At 32.0% G+C, this 16,384-nt stretch overlaps 1 long non-coding RNA gene across 1 annotated transcript; it reads left to right on the top strand.

The window, feature by feature from the left end:
* Positions 1-3,951: 3,951 nt before the first annotated feature.
* Positions 3,952-6,259, top strand: LOC108914049. The gene is made up of 2 exons (XR_001964659.1): positions 3,952-4,038; positions 6,145-6,259. It is a non-coding gene; the product is annotated as an uncharacterized LOC108914049 (long non-coding RNA).
* The last annotated feature ends 10,125 nt before the right edge of the window (positions 6,260-16,384 follow it).

The raw sequence follows: 16,384 nt of genomic DNA, 5'->3' as shown, positions 1-16,384 counted from the left end.
TTTGTTTTGGCAAGGGCCTCAAAGGTAGTTTTTTAAAGTCAAGTCTGTCATATCTTTTCCAAACAAGCAGCAGTCATCATTGAAACGTCAAATTCGCAAACATTTAAATTATAACTATCGAAGGGTTAAAATTATTGATGAGTCTGATACTAGTTTATTGAATGCATTAAGAAAATTACGGCAGAAGGTAACGGTGGGGCTCGAGTTTCCTGTAAACTCAAAATTTAGTCCAGACTTGCTACCTAACTTAGTGGTCAAATTACTAGCAATTTAGAAAGTTACTGCATTCAAAGTAGAGCAGGAGAATAGGGGCTTACAGGACGTATCTCCGTGGAAATGTCCTATAAATGTAGTTGATACCATCAAACTGTAATTGGGATCCATGTGGTTTATTTGTAAGAAGTTGGAAGTTTTCATTCTACCGTACAATTTCTTTTACCGCAAATGTCTTTAAAGTCTTATTTATTATTCCAAAATAATAAAATCAATTTTGATTATGTTCCAGGTGTATTACTGATATGATTAACGATGAACAATTTGTATAAATATAAATCTTAACCATCGAAATGTTCTTAGATTTTGTTTCAAAAACATTTCTTTGGTAAATGAATTAGAATCTGTTTTTATTACTTCACTGGATATTTTATTACCATTTATATATATTTATCTGCATAATTCTGGAAAATTAGACCAAACACTTGGCTGTTTCAAAAATCGGGCCTACCTCGAATTTTATGGGCTTAAAAATTAAGTAAAAAATACATAGAATAAATTACATAAATACACTAAATTTGTGTATTTGTAGAGGACGAGCGTCATATTGGTTATAACAAAAGAAAAAAAAATAATTGCTCTTTTTTCAGTTTTTCGCTTATATCTCCGAAAATAAGCATCTAATCGACATGAGGTATACTTATCGATTTTGTTCCTGATGAAATTTGCTACCAGGATAGGTGTTTAAGAAAGCTCGCAATTTTTTTTTTATATCAGAAAATTAGCGGTGAAGAAAAAATGTGCAAAATTTTCAGCATTATTTAAATAAAATGAACGAATTTGGCTGAAATTGAATAAAACTACAGGAAAAGATAACTCTTGGGGTGCTCAACAAACACCCGCGATCTGGATGCCCAGTTTCAAAATGGCGGTCTATTACAAAATTATAAAGTCGAAAACGCGAGCGCGTATATCTTCTGCCCAAGTCAAGGTATCGAAATTTGGTAAAAAAATGATCGAATGGTAATTACATTATCTCGCGTCTGAGTAAATTTCAGATTTTTAAGTTGCAAAATAAAAATGATATTAACAAAAAACCAAAGGTCTCTTGTGAAAATATGTTAGTTTATGATGTTTTAAATGCCCCCTCAAAAAATCAGCATGTTCAATCAAAATCATGTCCAAAATCAATCATGTTTTAAAATTTCCAAAATAGTCGAAAATTGATTTTTTTATTTTTAATTTTGTTATTTTGTTTGTTTGTTCTTGTTATTTTATCATTTTCTAGGTTGAAAAAAATCTCGATTTTAGATTTAAATAAATTTATTTTTAGAGGTCGCTCGAAAACATTTTAGGTACATTACTTTTAAAGACAAAATAATTATGAGTGACCTTTAGTAATTAAAATATCGTTTTGAAATTTTCAGAATCGAGATTTCTTTCAACCTAGAAAATGATAAAATAACGCGAAAAAAAATTTAAAATAAAATTCAATTTTTGACGATTTTTGAAATTTTTTAAAACCTTGAGCGACCTCAAAAAAATTTTTTTTTGAACTGAAGGGGCTCTTTAAACATTATAAACTAACAAGAGACACGAAAAAAAATATTCGTTTTTTTTTTGGGCCACCCTGGTACATATACAAAAACAAACAAGCAACTTTTACTTCTGCAAAATTGCTATAGCACTTTCAGAATGGACGGATTTAGAGAAAAAACTTATTTTGAAATATTTTTAATTGTTGAAAGTCATATTTCATTCAGGACGTACACAACAATACTGGAATGAAACCCAGCTTCAAAATGTAAACCGAACATTAACAAATTTTTTGGATTATTTTGAAATATTTAAACTGCTTGTTCGACGGAAAATTAAATAATGGTTTTTATTAAGTTTTGAAAAATACCCTGCTGAAATATGCCGCAGATAAATAATTTGAGTTGATATTGGAATAGGAATCAGTTTAAAACTTTTTCTTAAAAAATATTAGTAGTAATGAGGATATTTATCTGTTATGGTTATTCAGAAGCAGTAATTTTCCATAAACCCAAATTCTTTTACAACTTGACTGCCAATATACAGGGTGTAGGAAGTTTGACTGCCATTACTTCAATATGATATTGAGTAAACCTAAATGAACAAAAAAGTTGTATATTACAGGGACATAAAATTAACAGTTTTCAAAATACAGCGAGTATTAATATTGGGGAGTTTCATCACAACGTGACAACAGCGCTTATCCTGCTGATTCACACCACGTGTACACGCGGCAGACTTGTCCTACGGAAAAAATGTAAACAGCTATTATTGTGAAACATTTAGTAAATTTCAAGACAATTGTTTTCCAGTTTTTAAATAAATAAAATTAAATGTATCGATTTTGTAATACAAAGATAGTGTTGTGCTCGAATTTTAGTAATTATGAATCTCTTAAAAGAGGAACTTAACTTTTAATCAAATTACGTGTTTGAAAAATATGTAATTAAAGTATCCAAAGGTTCACGTCGTCCAAATAATCATACGTATTAAAAATAATTTAGGTAGTTACCAAAATGCAAAATTCAGTAATTTTTAAACGCACAAGTATAAAACAAACTATAACATATGTTCAAATTGTCCACCACCATTTTCAATGCACGCATGACACCTTCGAATCCAATTTTCGCGCATCCGCTAGAAAACACCAAGAAAAGGAAATAGTGGTACGCAAAAAACACTCAGACACGGTCCAATTCCAGATACCAACTGAATTGCGTAATGCTGGACAACTTAGTACCTTGTGTTATCCGCCGCGCCGTTGCCACATTGCTCGATATGAATTTTACCGAATTTTAAATTTATTACAACGCTAATTATTTTTTAGAATTAAGCATAAATAAGTTCAAAAAAGCGATAGATATTGTATTTTATGGCATTATATGCACGCAGTTATGTCAATATTCCTTAATTAATCGAACTTTTGTACATCAAGTTGTTTAGGACCCATGACATATAAGTTTTTTTGTTTATTTTAATGTATTCTATCGTCTGTTAAAATTAAGGCAGTCAAACTTTTAACACTCTGTATTATAGAACGACACATTAAATTGGACAAGCTCCACATCGTGAGCGAAATAGTCTTTTATCGAAGGAAAACAAATAAAAAGCATTATTTGTGACATAAATTGTTAATAACATTTTTCCTCTCTATGTAGCGCTTGTGCATTTTAATGCGTTGTTCTGTAACACTTTTGTAGCCGATTTGTGGATGAATTTTAGGATTTATGACAGTCACGACGTTTTGGGTTTCAGCAGACTGGACTAATCAATCCTATCTGAGTATTTATCTTGAAAAAATAACACTCTAATCAACCACTAATGAGTGCCCGGAAAACGAATACCAAGCGAATCGTTCTCTTATTTCAGTAAATTAGACGTAACCAACAACGTAATATAATTAAGTTGCTAGAGACGTGCTATACGAATACAAACCGGCTCTGATTGTTCCAAAATATATACTGTGCGCGATGTTATTAAAGGAAGTTTACCAAAAACAAAATTGAATTAGTTACCAAAGAAACTATTTCAGGCTTACAATTAGTTAATATATTATCTTATGTTTGTATCGCACAACCACCACTATGGTTATTATCAAAGTTCCTAGACATTACGTCGTAATAGCTATCAATATTTAATAAACAAGCTTGTTTATGATTGCATGCTTCAACAGAGACGTTAATTAAGTTTTTTTTTTTGTTACAGTCAATGGAGGAGACACCGTCTTCAAGATATCTTTCCTGCTGCAATGCATCCTGGTAACATTTTTTCATCTACCCTTGCGTTTTGGTAAGTTGAAGCTACGACTACAGGGTGTTGTTTTGAAAATAGCAAATACCACAACATACAATTTTAAACTTAAACCTTTTAAAACATCAGAAATTATCAGAAAGGTGGTGATTGCGCACCCTGTTCCTTAAATATAACTACAGTATTTTACTGCCTCGCCAAGAATATTTTGTCTGTATGTTGTGGCATTATTTTCAAAACTGCACTTTTAGTGGTAGTTTATTATGTTTAAGATATCACAGGTATATTTGTGCATCAAACCACTTACTTAAAATACTAAAAAGGACGTTAATACATAATTTTTTTGGGAATACTAGTATAGTATTTGCTTTATATTCTTAATATTCTAGATACAAAGCAATTTGTTGGAAATTTCACGATATACAGGGTGTCAATAAATAAGTACGAAAAAATTCAGGGGGTGATTCCCTGTCGAAAATAAAGTTGGGTCTTTCATACAAACAAATCTCATTTGAACAACCGTTTGAAGAGAGTGCCAAAAAAGTAGTTTTTAATTTTTTTCTGAAATACCAAAAAAGTGACAGAAATGAAATTAAGTAGACGTTCTCTGATATCGAGAAGGAACTCAGTAAACAATTTATTAATTTTCCCTTGCAGTTATAAGGGGTAGAAAAAAAACACCCTTAAACCTTGTTTCATACGTAACTTTTTTTCTTATTGCTACCTTACCATTTAAAAATTCATTTCAGATATCTTGATTCATTTGAAACAAAAAAGGCCTCTTGCAATTTTTTTCTTGTTTCCGAAATTTATTTTCAACATACGGACTTCGGACGAAATGTTTGATAATTCTGAATTTGTTTTTAAAGCAATAAATAGTAAATTAAAGCATATTTTCGACTGTATCATCACAATTACTTGGATGTTGAAAATTTGTCAAAATTGTAGGTAGTTTAATGTTATTTCGTTTTTTGGTATTCTCCTTATGTTGTTTGAAGGTTAGTTATAAAAATCGTTGTTTGTTATTTCAATAATGACGAATTTTAATTTTTCAATTGATTTTTTTGTGAATGACTTTAAACATATACTTTATACTAGCAAAAAGAGATAAAGGAAAAGTCGTACATTTGTATTTAAAGTTTTTTCAATCTTTAATTATTAAACCTATAAGTGGATGTCAAAATACAAAAAAAAACCTGTACATACAGTCCGCGAAGTACTAATAATCCACCTTGTATATTAAATAAATTTATCATCATCAAATATTAAAAAATATATATCACAAGCTCTTTAAAATATCACTACGAATTCTGTTTATTTAGAAATATATTTTCTGCAGTATATCAATACCAAAAATTGAAAATAATAGCTAATTAACGAAGTTATGATTAAATAACCTAATTGTGACACCGCTGCAGAATACATAAATATTCGTTGATTCATTTAAACAATTTTATCAATACCTACATTATCATATATTTAAGTAAATATAGTAACGAAAAAAACGGATATTGATAAAAAAAAGTGTACAAAATAAATCCATAAGTACGCATGGCAACATTGCCAAAGTGTTGTTTATATGTTGTTAGGATACACGTAGGAATGCGGGCCGCTGCATTTTTGATTCTTCCTAAAATTCTGCTGGTGGTGTACTCTATCGGCAATTCGAAAATTTAAAACTGCTGTCCCATTCCAGAAGCGGTCTGGGGCGAAGCTATATTGTCTGTGGTAATAACACAGACAATATAGCTTATCGCCAGTAATAAGAACGTATCTACCCCTTACAAACGTAGAAGAAAATCAATAAATTGTTTACTGAGTGCTTTCTCGATAGCAGAAAATGTCTACTTAATTTCATTTCTGTCACCTTTCTGGTATTTCAGAAATAAAATCAAAAACTAATTTTTTAGCACCCTCTTTAAGCGGTTATATCTTCACATGAGTGTTCAAATGAGATTTTTTTATATGAAAGACCCACCTTATTTTTTATGTTTATCGCACTTATTTATTTACACCCTGTATAAACAAACGTATCGACAAAAATTTTGCTTACTTACCTTTAATTTATGTGGTATCTGCTAAAAAATATAAAACCTAACGACCCAATTTTTTTAAACAAACTAATTTTGTCGTATTTCTTTCTAGGTTAAAGTCCCATCTTCAAGCCAAAACCATAATTCTCTAAATATTTTCTATATTTGTGTATATTATAATATGAAATGTTATAAATCCTTAAATAAATTGTGTACATTTTCTAAAACGTGTTTCACTGTACCAATTTCCATTTATCAAAATCCGACAAACATCAAATCCAAACAAATTAAATAAAAATCAACCGTTTTATATTTTATACCCCTGAATGTTTGGGTATCAGTAACACAGCAGTGTTTACAGTCATAATGAAGTAGGGTCGTGATGACACAAATGACCATGCATATAAACTGAGCAAGTCCTAGAAATAATTCAGGTGACAAAAATTGTTATAATTAATCAATACCTACTACCCGCTCACGTTATTTGACATAGGAATTGTTTTGGTGGGTATAAAATAATTAAACCTTTGGCGTAATGAAAGATGCATAACCACGAGCTCGTAAAAATAATGAAACCTTTGGCGTAATGAAATATGCGTAACCACGAGCTCGTTTTTAAATAATTTTGTTGGACTAGACTTCCAATAAATGTAAAAATATTGAAAATCAAATGTGTAAAGGAAATGTGTCACAGTACAGCTGTTGTACTGGGTATTTTTATTTTTGTGTTCGACGGTACATTGTGTAATAGTTTTCATAAAGGAGAATACATTATCTTTCTGGGGATCAGCTTGGTAACCTTGGATTTGACTTTCAAGGTGAGATGATGATTTCCGTATCCGTGAGGTCCGGTTTTCATGATTTGGAAGACATAAAAATGTAACATTATACTTCTTAATGAGATGATAACTTAATCACGTCCTCGGTAGTCAAATGTCTCGCTCTTTCACAATCCGGTGTGAGAAATTGTATTACCATTAAAAAAACAAGAGTTGACCTTCAAATAATCTTAAACATGACCTTGAAAATAAATCAATAACCTGTCCGAACGAAAAATTTCTTACTCTTTAAGTATCCTGGGTCAGAAATTATGTTACCATCAGAAACCAAGGAGTGACCTTCAAATAACCTTGAACATAATATTAAAAAATGAATCGATTACATAAAATTTCTCGCTCTTTCAGAGCACTGGGACGAAAATTGTATTATCTTCAATAAACAAGAGTTGACCTTCAAATAACCTTGAAAATAACCTTAAAAAATAAATGAACTATGTGTTCGAACGCAAAATTTCTAGCTCTTTCAGAATCTGGGGCATAAATCGTATTACCATCAAAAACCACGAACCGACTTTCAGATAACCTTGAACATAATCTTAAAAATGAATCAACTACATATAATTTCTCGCTCTTTCAGAACACTAGAACCAAAATTGTATTATCATCAATAAACAAAAGTTCACCTTCAAATAACCTTGAAAATGACCTTAAAAATTAAATGAACTATGTGTTCGACCGTAAAATTTCTTGCTCTTTCAAAATCTGGGTCAGAAATCGTATTGCCATCAAAAACCACGAACCGACCTTCAAATAACCTTGAACATAATCTTAAAAAATGAATCAACTACATATAATTTCTCGCTCTTTCAGAACACTAGGACCAAAATTGTATTATCATCAATAAACAAAAGTTGACCTTCAAATAACCTTGAACAAGAGCTAACTTCGTCAAACGGACACCGGATTCGGATTCAGCGACCCCAATTGTGGTCCAGATATTGATTTTTTTCCCGTGGGGCTGTGCAATTTCAGTATTTTAAATTTTAATCCAAGGTCATCGAAGATGGCTGAATTAGACTTGAAACAGCTGGTTTACGTATGCCGTGACCATAACACAGCCCCACAAAAAAATTGAAATTATTTTCTCCGATATCTGAGGAGGTGCACTTTATGTTTTTGGGGTTGCTGAATCCGAATCCGGGGTCCGTTTAACCCCATCACGTCAGGGTCAAGGGCATCTGAAGGTCAAATTGCGGAATGACTATTAAAAAATCTGGAAAAATTTATATATATGTTTTCGGGGTCGCTAAATCTGAATCTGGGGTTCTCTTGACCTTGAAGTGTCAGAATCAAGGTCAAATAAAGGTCAAAACCCTAAAATTTGATGATATGATCATTTTGACCCCGGATTCTTGAAGAGCAGAAAATTTTACGTCCGAATATGTATTGACTTTTTTTTTAGAACAGACCTTTGTAGGTCACGTGATGGTCATCCAAAATCAAATCCATTTTCCAGCTTTTGGCTGTAAATTGAGATCTTGGGTCTTTGATGAGTTGATATTTTTCGGGTCGTTGATCACGATTCTGGTATTCATTTGAGCCAATCACGTCGTAATATAACGATATAATATTTTCTTACTCCGGATTCTGAAAGAGTGAAAAATTTCATCCGTGTGTTTGCATCCAGGGCACCTCCCCGTGGTGACGGCGGGCAACGGAGTTGTCCCGCTATCCGGCAAAGTCCCTGGAACAGGACGCGTATGCCGTCATGGCAAACACAACGGAGAAATTTACGATGCAGGGGGATGGAACCCCAGTATCGGCGGCTGGTCAGGGTGGGAAAGCGGGCCCGCAGGCGTCGTCATCCAGTGACCGCGGCTCTGTTGAGGTGGCTACCTTGGCCTCACCAGAGTATAAAGCTACAAGTAGTAGAACCCATAGACATGAGCATGACAACCCAAAAACCCCATATCATTTCTGTTATGTTTGTGGTAAATACGTATTCGGATGTAAAATTTTCTGCTCTTTCGGAATCCGGGGTCAAAAATATCATATCATCAAATTTTAGGGTTTTGACCTTTATTTGACCTTGATTCTGACACTTCAAGGTCAAGAGAACCCCAGATTCAGATTTAGCGACCCCGAAAACATGTATATAAATTTTTCCAGATTTTTTAATATTCATTCCGCAATTTGACCTTCAGATGCCCTTGACCCTGACGTGATGGGGTTAAACGGACCCTGGATTCGGATTCAGCAACCCCAAAAACATAAAGTGTACCTCCTCAGATATCGGAGAAAATAATTACAATTTTTTTTGTGGGGTTGTGTAATAGTGATTGTATGGATATTTCTGCCCGTTGTAGACTTATAAAAGAGCCGAAATCATATCGCAGACATCGCGGCCTAATTTGTAACCACCCCGTGCGACTTTCTCTAATGCATTTCCAGCGAAATATTTCGTTGCTCTTCCGTAACCCCATTAGTACTTTTGTTTTTGAACGTGACTTTAATATCGGCCCTGCCTCCTAAATCGAAACTTACGTTATTGGATTTCCTATAAGGAGATATGATAGCTTTGTTTGCACTGCGCGAAACAGTGCTGAATCCCGATGGGAGGAAGTGAAGCTACACTTTACTCAGAATTCAACATAAACGAACAGCGGATAGAAGTAAACAATAATAATGGGGGTAAATAATAATGGGTATTTATTGCTGTTTAAACAGGCAGCGGTGAATTAATGGGATTTTCGATTGCCTAATTTTTTGTTTCCGCTTCTCGGGTACGAAGCTAGATACTATGTTTTGTAAAAGTACACTGTAAAAAAAGTTCACTCAAATTTCACTCAATTTCACTCAATACACCCGATTAAGTGAAATTTTTCACATGAGTACAACTGAGTGAAACTATTGCATCAGAAATGAGGGAGTTACTCAAATCCGAGTTACTGCTAACTATCAACTGAGTAACTTTTGACTCCATTCTGAGTATATAAAATTTAGAGTTGACTTTATCTCTAATATGATTTAAATTTAATTATTATTGAGTCATTATAAGATATTTATTTCGTGGAATGGAAAATTTTGGTGGAAACAAAGGCGAGTGTCATTCTGTATGTCTCAAAAGTTGTAGAAGAAAATTATTTAAATATACTAAAAGTCAATTTTAGAAAAAGAAGCGATTTTGTGTCATACTCTCATTTTGCTTTTTTATGTAAACATTGATTAAATTCAAATATAGTAGAAGTCTTCTCTGTTCAATATTTGGAAAAAAAGAAGGAACTTTGTACTATCTGTCATACGTTTTTTTATCAGTAAAAGATAAGTTACTAGACCAGATCTGTTGAGTGTGACGAAGCGATGCTCATACAGCGTTTTGCCGACATTTACAGTACGTTAACAACATATCAACGTGTTCACTATTGGTATATACCTACAGTACCCTACTGTACCACACAAAAAAAAAAACGATTTTTTTTTTCATGTCTCTTGTGCAAATATGTTAGTTTATCATGTTTTAAGAGACCCCTCAAAAAATCAGCTCATAAAAAAATTTTTTAGAGGTCGCTCAAGATTTTTAAAATTTCAAAAATCGTCAAAAATTGAAATTTGTTTTTTTATTTTTTTTTCTTATTATTTTATCATTTTCTTGGTTGAAAAAAATCTCGATTCTGAAAATTTCAAATCGATATTTTAATTTCTAAAGATCACTTATAATTATTTTAATTTGAAAAGTAGTGTACCTAATATGTTTTCGAGCGACCTCTAAAAGTAAATATCAACGAACTAATAATTTTTTTTATTGAATTTGATGAACAAAAGAATAGAAATAAATCAAGACACACTTAAAAAATTTCTCGAGGCAAAATTTACTACCGCACTGCGAGTATCAAATATTTATAATTTTTTAATTTTTTAAAATTTAAGTCGTGATTTGTTTCTATTCTTTTGTTCATCAAATTGACTAAAAAAATTAGAGGTCACTCGAAAACAGGTACATTACTTTGAAAATTAAAATAATTATGAGTGACCTTTAGAAATTAAAATATCGATTTGAAATTTTCAGAATCGAGATTTTTTTCAACCTAGAAAATTTTCTAGGATGAAATTTTATAATTATAAAATAACGAGAAAAAAAATTTTTTTAAATTCAATTTTTGACGATTTTGGAAATTTTTAAAAATCTGGAGCTACTTATTATCTCTAAAAAATTTTTTTTGAGCTGATTTTTTGAGGGGGCTCTTAAAAAATGATAAACTAACATATTTTCGCAAGACACGAAAAAAATCGTTTTTATTTGGGCCACCCTAATATACAGCGTGGTGTTGAAATATGGGCCTCTGCTATTCAGTTGGTAAAACAAAACGTGCCTTAATCGCAAATCTATAAAATCCAGAATGCCTTGGAAATTTGGAAAAATCTGATTCTACTCATCAGTAAAATGTTACTGTATGAGGCACCAGAGAAGATTAAGAAAAAATTTTCAAGATGAAAAATTGAGTGTTCCTGTAAAATTTCAATTTCTTGGGTCCTACTTTGACTTTTTGATGATTTCAGATTTTTTCGCTATTAGTTCTACAGTTATTTTATCAGAAATCCAGCAAGCAAGTCCGAGATTTGGAATATTTACCTTTATTTTGAATTATTTTTAAAATAGTATTTTTAATATCTTTCCTAATTTTCCCAATTTTCTTATACTGGCTATTTTCTAATAAAATTTCGTGGACGTGATTTAAATATAATCCTAAATCCTATAATTGAGAAATAATTTATAATTTCGTGACTATTTTCAACAAACTATTCTTCTTTCGTAGGAACATCTTTTTTATTAGTACAGTGTGGGGAATACGACAAAGTTTGTCGTATCGAGAAAAGTTTCTATATATCTAAATTTCTAGGGCTTACTAGATTCTGCGGAACAAACATTTTTTGTCTCTCGCTAGAGTCATTTCACTGATTCGTATAACAAGCTGTAGGTACATGTATAATTATGTAGTATTATCACTATCTTAATCTAATGAGGCACATTCTAACAGTCTGTACAACCATTAAAACAACAAGACTAAACTTGACTAAACTACTGAGATGTCTGTACCAACATTCAATATCAAGCATTAAGAGGGCTCTATAGCAAATAGGCAATCAGCAATACATTTGTATAGATTTTATTACACAGGTTGTCTAAATATGAATTAATGCACAAATAACAGACTTTCCTCCATTCTAACGCAGATTTTCTATAAAATGGAGTTAGTTTGAAACTCATATTATTTTTTGATGTAAAGAAATTTGTAATTTACTATTCCGCTTGTTCAAAAGCGGCAAATTACAAATTTCTCGACCGATGTGTACAATCTACAGACTCATCACTCATGACGAACAAATACAGACAGGCACCTTTGAAGGATAATCCTGTTATTAATAAAGTTTTATTAGGCCTTTTCTTAATTACTTATTTTTCCACCCATAACCGCCATTTAAAAGGAAAATCCCGCTTTAACGACACATTCTGCTTACTTCTCATTTATTGATCCTCGGTCGAGTCATAATCCGGGAGGATCCTAATGGGGGGAGTTTAATATCTCCGAAAATCAAGAACAAAAGGAATACGCGATACCACATATTCTTTATTATTCCCTTATCCCGGGATCCGATGGCAAAAAAGGCATTATTTATAGAATCATGGCTTAGCTTGTTCAAATAACTTTGTGTGCCTAGGTAAATAAATCCGGACACGGTGACCCGATTCCACTAACAGTTACAGACCTTGCAAATAGGTTCGTACGGAACGGTTAGCTCGGAGGACGGAAGAGGAAATAATTTTAAGCCGCTATTGTGTATTCAAGTAATGTAGAATTAAATCCGGAAAAGTAAAATAAATACCGTAAGGGAATTTTATGGGGGGAGGGCTAAATCCCGGCATTTCTACTCGAAATCACGGACGCTTTTGTTAGTTTGCTTGCGAAGTTAGGCCTGACTGCTTAGTTTTTACTGATGTTCAAGATATTTGCAAGCTTTGATTTGATCTCTTAAACATTGAATCAATCTTACAAACAATTTCTTATTCGGTATTTATAGTCGGGATAATCTTCTTGCAACAGCATCGTTTTGTCCTGACAAGAAATAGGCTCTATCCAGTTAAACTCTTTCTTGGTTCATATTCTGTTATTCAAAGTCATCGAAAATTTAAAAGTTGGCTATGAATTTATACGTCAACAAATATTACTTCTTTGGGGAACGTTAAAAGAATTTGTGTATTCCTCGTCAGTTGCGTCTCGAGCAGAATTATGCAGTCGCATTACAGATAAATGCACGTTCATTAGAAACAATCAGCATTTAATGGATACAGTAGACTTCAATTTTCCATGAAGAATAAATTTGTCTGAGAGAAAACGGTTATCAATATCTATAACTTATCAGTGCAAATTGTATGTTATTTCTGTTGTTTAAGTTGTTTGTTTTTCTATTACATTATTCTTATTCCAACTTTTTTCCTGATCGTCAACTTTGACGTTCAAATTCATAGCCAACTTTTGAATTCTCGATGTTTAAATATCACAGCTATAATAAGTTATTCGTGTTTTTATTGAAAAAGGCAAATTTTTTTGGAAACTAGCAAGAGTAAGAAAAGTTTTAGAATAAAATAAAGTAGAATAGAATAGAATAGAATAGAATAGAATAAAATAGAATAGAATAGAATAGAATAGAATAGAATGGAATGGAATGGAATGGAATGGAATGGAATGGAATGGAATGGAATGGAATGGAATGGAATGGAATAGAATAGAATAGAATAGAATAGAATAGAATAGAATAGAATAGAATAGAATAGAATAGAATAGAATAGAATAGAATAGAATAGAATTTATTGACCATTTATATACACTCATAGGTACATTTTCAGTCATAACATTAAAATACATAGAAACAACTAACAAGTACAAGAAATAAAATCGTCGACAGAAAAGACACAATTCGATAATAAAAAATGTTTGGCAAATGAGTGGGATTCTTTTCATGACTTTTGTTTTATTAGTTTGTGCTTAAAGTAATTGTCAAAGTTATTATAAAGACCAATAGATAGTTTATTGTTCTTGTTTATAACAATTCGAGAAAAAGGAATTCTAAGATTCCCGGATGCCTATGACTCCAACAGGTAAAAACAGGGCAGTGGTAGAATCCCAAATTCTTTAAATAAATCTTTGCTAGGAGTAAGGTTTGGTAAACGCTTTGTGAGCCTTACTGGAGTTTTCCCACAACGCAACACCATAAGACAAGGGACTCTGTATCAATAAAAAATACAGAATTCTCATGACACTGTTATCAACAAAAGGTCTCAACTGTCTCATTACAAAAATTTGAGTGGAAAGCTTTGAACATAGAATGTTTATATGGTCTCCCCATTTCAAACAGAGATCAAGAGTAATACCAAGCAATTTTACTGAATTCGTCTTAGCACACCATTTATCAGAGGTGAAAGTTATGTTTTGCGTTTTTGAAATATTGAGTTTTAATTTGTTAGCTGAAAACCAGGTTTCAGCTAAGTTAAGACTATCTATGCTGAAACTAATAGATAGATAGTGTATAATAGTGTAATAGATCTTGGATTTAGCAAGGTCGTATCATCAGCAAATAAAATGCATGTACTGTTACGAATATTAACAGGTAAATCATTTATATAAATTAAAAAAAGAACCCGTCCCAATACAGAACCTTGCTGAACTCCATTTAGTGTGGGGGGGCACACTGGAGCTAGCTCCATTGACACAGACATACTGCTGTCTACCAGTTAGATAGGACTGAAAAAATTGCAATTCATTCTTACGAATACCATAAGATGCCTCCTGTTCTGTGTCGGTTCTGATATGAAACACCCTGTATAATATTATATACGCTGTGTGTTTAAAATTTTTAAAAAATATTTCTCTATCACTCCATATTCCAGGATTTTGATGACACAGTTATTATTACTTTTCATTGTAATTGTTGTTTGATTTATACGTTAAAAAAGACACATGTAACAATTCGAATTAAACGCCTTCGAACATATCAGTGGATATATCCGTTTCCTTTTTCGCTTTCGTCCTAATTTCCGTGGCCTATCTCTTGTTCCACTAAGAACGCCCTGACGGGTTGTGTGTCGTCGTAAATTCTTTTTGGCGGTTTTCTCATTAATTGCTCTTAATTTGTTGGATTAACTAAACTGCCGGATTAGGCAGTTATTTTTTCTTTTCCGTTCCCATTGCATCCGCCGGTATTAGCCCTCTTATTTATGGTGGGGTATAACTCATTCTTATAGTTTATTTTGGTGCGCTGAAAACAACAATGTAACAGACAGAACAGTAGATAGAGTACACACTGCAATTTTTATTATAAAAAATATTCCTTCTGTTGATGAAATCGTTTTTGATACCGCTGATAACAGTTAATTTATTTGATCAAACTTTGTCAAAGGTGAAAATACGAATATAGGGTGTTTCTCTGAATGATTGCATTATTTGATAATGTAAACATATCAGGGATGTGATGAATTATTTAAATTTAAAATTTTATTACAAGTAATTATCTGTAAAAATCTATACAGACTTTAAGCGATGCCTATAGCCCTTTCACCTCGTACAGGTATATATGAGAAAAAAAATCTTTACAAGCTTTGCATAGCTAAAAATTACACTGGATATTGACCTGACCTGTCATGTCCACGTCATACAGCATAAAACAATTTTTAGCAAGCCACACCGTTACATTATTCAATTACGAATTACGTTTGTTGAATACGCGTTTGTATGATAAAACTTTTTTTGAAAAGTTAATTAGTTAGTGGAAAAACTCGCGTCATTTTTGTGAAAAATAAAAAACCGCTCCGTTCCAATGCGTACAAACATGTCATTCGCATCTTCAACCAACTATAAATATGTATATTAGTCCAGTCACTGAAGGCGAAAATAAAGTAAAAGCTCCCAATTTTTTAGGATAGCATGGATTTTCCTGAAAATTTGCATACAAGCTCATCTAATCCCCTCACTTCAAAAGTTATATTGTCTAAATGTGTGCTTTTTTCTGTTTGGGGGTGAAAAAAATGCGAAAATCGCAGATTTACGTATTTTAAAGATTCAATTCATGTTCAAATATGTTGGATAAAGTTCCTTTTATGTTTTTTAATATAATTTATGAAATTTAATTACTTTTCAACCCTTAAAAATCCTTAAAAACTAACCTTCCATGGGCAAAAATACTGAAAAAAAAGTTTTTAACAGTTTAAAATATCCTTTTGGTACATTCACAATGTATTGCATTTCTTTTGTTATTCATTAGAAAGCTTACGACTCATTACAAAGTTGCAACCCTTAAAAACCATCCCTTATAATAAAATAAAATATTATTGAAGCTTGAGGTTTTATTGGTATGCATATGTTGAATTATAACTTTTTATTGGTTTCCAAATGATCTTTGATATATTGCAACTTTTCACCCACCCAAAAAACCCTTATCGAAGACCCACCCCTCATAAAAAACACTACCTCTTACAGAAAAAATTTCCTAAAAATTATATGCGAGTATGATGATATAATT

This window comes from Anoplophora glabripennis, unplaced genomic scaffold, assembly GCF_000390285.2.
Source record: "Anoplophora glabripennis isolate ALB-LARVAE unplaced genomic scaffold, Agla_2.0 scaffold16, whole genome shotgun sequence".
Taxonomy (NCBI): domain Eukaryota; kingdom Metazoa; phylum Arthropoda; class Insecta; order Coleoptera; family Cerambycidae; genus Anoplophora; species Anoplophora glabripennis.
This window is presented reverse-complemented; position numbering and strand designations above follow the sequence as displayed.